The 6,400-nt window shown below is 33.5% G+C and overlaps 1 pseudogene; it reads right to left on the bottom strand.

The window, feature by feature from the left end:
- Positions 1–540: 540 nt before the first annotated feature.
- LOC114034048 lies at positions 541–1,484 on the bottom strand (annotated as a pseudogene).
- Between the last annotated feature and the right edge of the window lie 4,916 nt (positions 1,485–6,400).

The following is a 6,400-nucleotide window of genomic DNA, read 5'->3' as shown; positions in this document are numbered from 1 at the left end:
AGCTATTTTTGCAGTGTCAAAGAATTGGAAATTGAGGGTATGCTCATCAATTGGGAAATGGCTGAACAAGCTGTGGCATATGATTGTGTTGGAGTACTACTGTGCTTTGGGAAATGATGAGGGATGTAGTTTCATAAAAACATGGCAAGAACTATATACACTGAGATAAAGTAAAGTAAGAACTCAGAAATAATTGTGCACAGTAGTAGCAATGTTGCAATGATGTTTACTCTCAAAGACATGGCTACTCTGATCAGAAGAATGATCCAAGTAATTTCAAAGGACTTACGGTGAAAAAAGAAGAAAACTGATAAACTGAAGTGCAATTCTTTAACTTTATTTTTCTTGCTTTTTTTAAAAAAAATGGGTAATATGAAAATATGTTTTGCATGATTTCAAAGGTATAATTAATATATTGCTTGCCTTCTCAGTGTGTGAGACAGGGAGTGGGAGGGAGGGAGAGAATTTGACATTCAAAATTTAAAAATAAGAGAATGTTTAAAATAAATAATAATGTTTTTTAAAACAAAATACTTGTATTCAGTTGAGTTCATGAAACTGTTTCCTACTCATCAGTTTCCTTAGAGCTCCCTTTACTTCATTGTTCCTTAAACTGTAGATCAAAGGGCTGAACATGGGGATCATTACAGTGTAGAAAACAGAAATCACTTTATTCTCATCTGTGGAGAAGCTAGACTTAGGCATCACGTAAGTTAAAGTAAGGGTCCCATAGAACAGAGTGACTGCTGTGAGGTGGGAGGTACAAGTTGAGAAAGCTTTGGATCTCCCCTTAGTAGAGTTTATCTTCAAGACAGAGAAGAGGATGTATGCATAAGAAATTATTATAATTAACACTGTGGTCATAATTACTGATCCGGCAGAGATAGCAGGAAGAATTTCAGCAAGATTATCTTCAGAGTAGGAAATCTTCAAAAGTGGTGAATAATCACAAAAAAGTGTTTGATTTCATTGGATCCACAAAAAGACAGATTCAATAAGCAACGAATAAAGACCCAAGCATTCACACAACCACCCAGGTAGGATGTGATGAGGAACAGAGTGCAGACCCTAGTAGACATGTTGATGGAGTAGAGTAGGGGGTAACAGATGGCCACATACTGATCATAGGCCATCACAGCCAGCAGAAAACACTCAGCTGTCCCAAAGATGACTGTAGAACAAAATTGGGCCATACAGCCTCTCAGAGGGATTGAGGTTATGTCCCTAAGGAAGTTCATGTTCATGAGAGGGGTGACAGGTGAGGAAACTTCAATATCCACAAAAGCCAAGTGGCTGAGGAAAAGGTACATTGGGGTGTGAAGTTGGGAGCTATTTCTGATCAATATTATTATGCTAAAGTTACCAAGTAATGTGACTGTGTAGACACATAGGAATATCACAAAGAGGATGACACGAAGGGTTGGATCATCTGTTAACCCCAAAAGAATGAATTCTGTCACAGCAGTGCAGTTATTGCCAGACATTTGTCTTGGAAAGAAAACCTATTAGATAGAAGAAAAGGAGATTAAATTAGAATACATGATTAAGTTTTGGACATATCTATTGATGTATTCAGGAAACATTCACTGACTACTTCCTACATGTGCATTGTATGATCTTACTCCAATACTTTGCTCCTATGCACCATGGCAGGTTGCCCATAAGCAAAGCAGAGATGAATAAATTTTTTGCCTTCGAATTTTTATTCATGGACTAACAGTACTGTATGATTTGCCATTTCCAAACACAGGAATCTTTCATAAATATATGCAGAGACTATATCCAAATATGTAAATACTGGTCTGCCAACTAACCACCATTGTTTTGTTTTAGTTTGTTTTTTTTTGTTTTTTGTTTTTTTGTTTTTTGGCTAGGCAATGGGGTTAAGTGACTTGCCCAGGGTCACACAGGTAGTAAGTGTTATGTGTTTGAGGCCAGATTTGAACTCAGGTCCTCCTGACTCTAGGGTCAATACTTTATCCATTGCATCTCCCAGCTGCCCCCCTAACCACCATTGTTGATTCCTTTCAAAGAAACAGAATCTGATTTGTGATCCTTGACTTCTCAAAGGATTATCTTCCACAACTGAAGATATTATCCACCTCATGCTAATTGACTATGAGGAAAGTTTTGGTTTTCAAGATGACCCTGGTGCTTTAAAATCACAAAAGGAATAGGAAATCTGGATTCTAAGTCTTATTGTATTTTGCTCATAGAACTTGGCATTACTGAAAAGGGCTATCTAGGCTAGATCTTGCTAGCCTGAAGGACTATGGGAAATTTTCCATGGAAAACTATGCTATTTCTAGGCAAAAAAAAAAATGGAAAGCACTCATTCAACTATTGTAACTCTACCTTATTTACATGCTGCTTCTTTCAATTGGAGAATAGCTGAGTAAAGCAAACTGGTATAGGAAAGTAGTGGCAATTTATTGTGCTGTAATAAATGATGATCATGACTGCTTTGGATGATATGGAGACACTACTGTTAATTGATGCAGAGTGAATTCAGTAGAACTAGAAGAACAATTTCTGTAATAACCACAATAATCATGAGAGGGGAAACCACTTTGAAAGACCTCAGAACTTGGACCAAAATAGTGAAAAATTATGTCTTCAAAAGACCTGTGAGGAAATATTACTTACCCCTTCTTGGCAGAGAGGTGATGGACCAGAGGTACAGAATTAGACATGTATTTTCAGACATGGCCAATCTGTTGATGTGTGCTACTTGATCATACATACCTCCTATGAGTCAGGAGAGGTAGCTAAGTGGGTAGTGATAGACATGAGTAGGGCAAAGGAACAACAACAAAACATTTTCAAAATGCAAAAAAAGCACAACTTTACTTGTATGTATATTTTTTCAAGATTAAACTATCTTGAAATATTTGCATTTTTTGAATCTGGGTAAGTTCCAAATAACAGAAATTATCTTAAATATGATTTTTTTACTGGAATGTTTTCATTACCCCCAACTCAAAACTCATTTTTCTTTCATATTTTTCTTCTCTTCCAATTCCAATAAGAAAGGATATAAAATATTGAGATGCTTGTCAACTCCAAGAAGAATTATACTATGACACTCATTTATGGGTCTGTGGTCTAATTCTTTCTTTGTGACTACACAAAGAATTTCTCAATTAAATAAAAGTTTTTGGAGTGTGAGTCAGTTTTTCAATACCTCCTATTTCACCCTTCCCTCTCAAGAGAAAAAATTACATCCTACTTTTCTGACAAAAGAAAGGCTGTTCCTGTAACTTCCCTCTTCTTCTTCTACAATTCAAAATGCCTCAGTATCATCCCCTATTGTCTTTGCAACAGTCTCTGAAAAGCAGATAATATTTCTTTTTTCTAGGACCAATCCTTCTACTTGTGCCATTGATCCCATCCTCCTATTGCAACCTGAAGCTTTCCTTTTGAAAAATAACCTTTAATCCTTATCCTTTTTATCTATCTTAATCTTTTTATCTTCTTCCATTCTTTCTACCATTGGGCTCAGCTCTGTCCAATGCTTTAAAAACTTTCATTTGACCCTGACATCCTTTCAAGCTATCCTACTATCTCCCTTACCTTTCCCAATCAGCTACTGGGCCAAGGGGGAGATACAGGAATCTACCTTTGTTGAATCTACTTCCTCTCTTCCTAGTCACTTTTTAAAAATTTTATTTTATTTTTAATTTATGGAATAAAAGAAGCACTTCTGTAACATAGTATACTTTCAAAAAAATATGGTTGCATATGAAACTGCAAATCTATTGTGTATAACTAGCTATTCCCTTCAAATATATAATGAAATTATCATGTAAATTTTTTCCCTTCTCTCCCCATGGCTACCATTAAGCACAAATATGTATAGAATACATAAAGTATTCTATACATCTACTTTTTTTCAGTTCTTTCTCTGAATGCAGAAAGCATCTTCCTTCATATATCCTTTGTAATTAATTTGGATCCTTATGAAGTCAAAATGACTTATTCACTCGAAGTTGTTCTTAAAACAATATTACTGTTATTGTATACAATGTTCTCTTGGTTCTGGTCATTTTAATCTTCATTACTTTGTGCAAGTCTATCCACGTTTTTCTAACATCATTGAATTTATCATTTCTTCTAGATTGTGATTTCCATCACAAACGTATACCACAACTTGTTCAGACATTCCCCAATTGACAAGCATCCCCACAGGTTACAGTTCTTTGCCACCACAAAGTGAGCTGTTATAAATATTTTAGAACATACAGGTTCTTTTCCTTTTCACCTAATCATCTTTGGAAATAGACCTACTAGTGGTATTGCTGGGTCAAAGCATATAGGCAGTTAAATAACTCTTTGGGCATAATTCAAGATTGCTCTCCAAAATGATTGGATCATTTCACAATTCCACCAACAAAGAATTACAATCCCAATTTTTTCACATCCTCTCTAACATTTGTGTCACTTTCCTCTTCGATCATTTCTGCCCATCTTATAGGTGTAAAATGATATCTCAAGTTTGTTTTAATTTGCATTTCCCTAATCAATAATGATTTAGAACATTTTTATATATGACTATAGATTTGTTTTGATTTCTTATTTAAAAACTTCCTGTACATCTCCTTTGACAATTTATCAATTATGGAATGACTTGTATTCTTATAGATTTTACAAAGTTCTTTCTATATTTGAGATATGAGACCTTTATCTGAGAAACTGTACATTTCCTCCCCAATTTTCTGCTTTCCTTCTGGTCTTGGCAATATTTGTTTTATTAGTTTAAAAAAACCTTTAATTTAATTTAATCAAAACTAACCATATTATACCCTATTGTGCTCTCTCTCTCTTGTTTATCCACAAATTTTTGCCTACCCATATGTCTGATAATAATATGTTCCATGTGCTTCAAATTTTCTTGTAATATCTTTCTTTATATCTAGGTCATATATTCATTTTGACCTTATCTTGGTAAATGGTGTAAGATATTGGTTTATGCCCAATTTCTGCTATATTCTTTTCCATTTTTCCAACAATTTTTACCAAATAATGAATTCTTATGTCCAAGTCTTAAGTCTTTACACTTCTCAAATACAATTTTACTATATTTGCTGATGCAAATTGTATGTCTACTCTGTTCCATTGATCTACTTTTCTATTTCTCAGTCAGCACCAGAAAGTTTATTTGGTACCACCAAACCTCCTTCCTTTACATTTTTTATTAGTTCCTTTGATATTTTTGGCTTTTTGTTCTTCCAAATAAATTTTGTTATTTTTTTAATTCAGTAAAATAATTTTTTTGGTAATTTAATAGGGATGGCATTGAATAGATAAATTAACTTAGGTAAAATTGTCATTTTTATTATATTGGCCCTGCCTACCCATGAACAATTAATATCTCTCCAATTGTTTAAATCTGATTTTAATTGTATAAAAAGATTTTTTAATAATTTAGTTCATATAGTTCCTGGATTTGTTTTGGTAGATGTACTCCCAAGTATTTTATACTGTCTAGAGTCATTTTAAATGGAGTATCTCTTACTATCTCTTCTTGTAGGGTTTTGTTTGTGATATATCAGAATGTTGATGATTTGTATGAATTTGCTTTATGTGCTGCTACTTTGCTAAAATTATTGTTTCAACTAACTTTTTAGTCGAATCTTTGGGATTTTACAAGTATATCATCCTATCATCTGCAAAAAAGAGATAGTTGTATTATCTCATTCCATCTTCTGATTCTTCTTTCTGATTTTCTTTTCCCCTCTTTTTGCTACTGCTAGGATTTCCAATACAATACTGAGTAATACTGGTGACAGTTTGCATCCTTGTTCCACACCTGATACTACTGGGAAGACTTCTTGCTTATCCCCATTACAAATAATTCTTGCTGATGGTTTTAGATAAATGCTTTCTTATATAAATCTAAGAAAACATCCATTTATACCTATACTTTCAAGTTTTTTTAAATAGAAACAAGTGTTGTACCTTATCAAAAGCTTTTTCTACATCTATTGATATAATAATGTGATTTTTAAAACTTTTATTATTGATATCATCATTGTTAATAGTTTTCCTAATGTTAAACCATCACTGCGTTCCTTGTATAAGTGCTGTTTGGTCATGATGTATAATTTTTGTAATATATTGTTCTAATCTTTTAACTAGCATTTTATTTAAGATTTTTGCATCTGTATTCATTAATGAAGTTGGTCTATACTTTTCTTTCTCTGTTTTTACTCTTCGTGGTTTATGCATCAGTATCACATTTGTTTCATAAAAGGAGTTTTGTAAGATCCCATGTTTGCCTAATTTAATCCATTCTAATCTGGTTTTTTACCCCATCACACCAATCAAACTATTCTTTACAAAACTGCCAATGAATTCTTAATTTTTTTTGGCTAGGCAATGGGGTTAAGTGACTTGTCCA

Source organism: Vombatus ursinus, unplaced genomic scaffold (genome assembly GCF_900497805.2).
Source record: "Vombatus ursinus unplaced genomic scaffold, bare-nosed wombat genome assembly UNPS02007855.1, whole genome shotgun sequence".
NCBI classification, from domain to species: Eukaryota; Metazoa; Chordata; class Mammalia; order Diprotodontia; family Vombatidae; genus Vombatus; species Vombatus ursinus.
The sequence above is the reverse complement of the archived record's forward strand: the minus strand, read 5'-3'. Positions and strand labels throughout refer to the sequence as shown.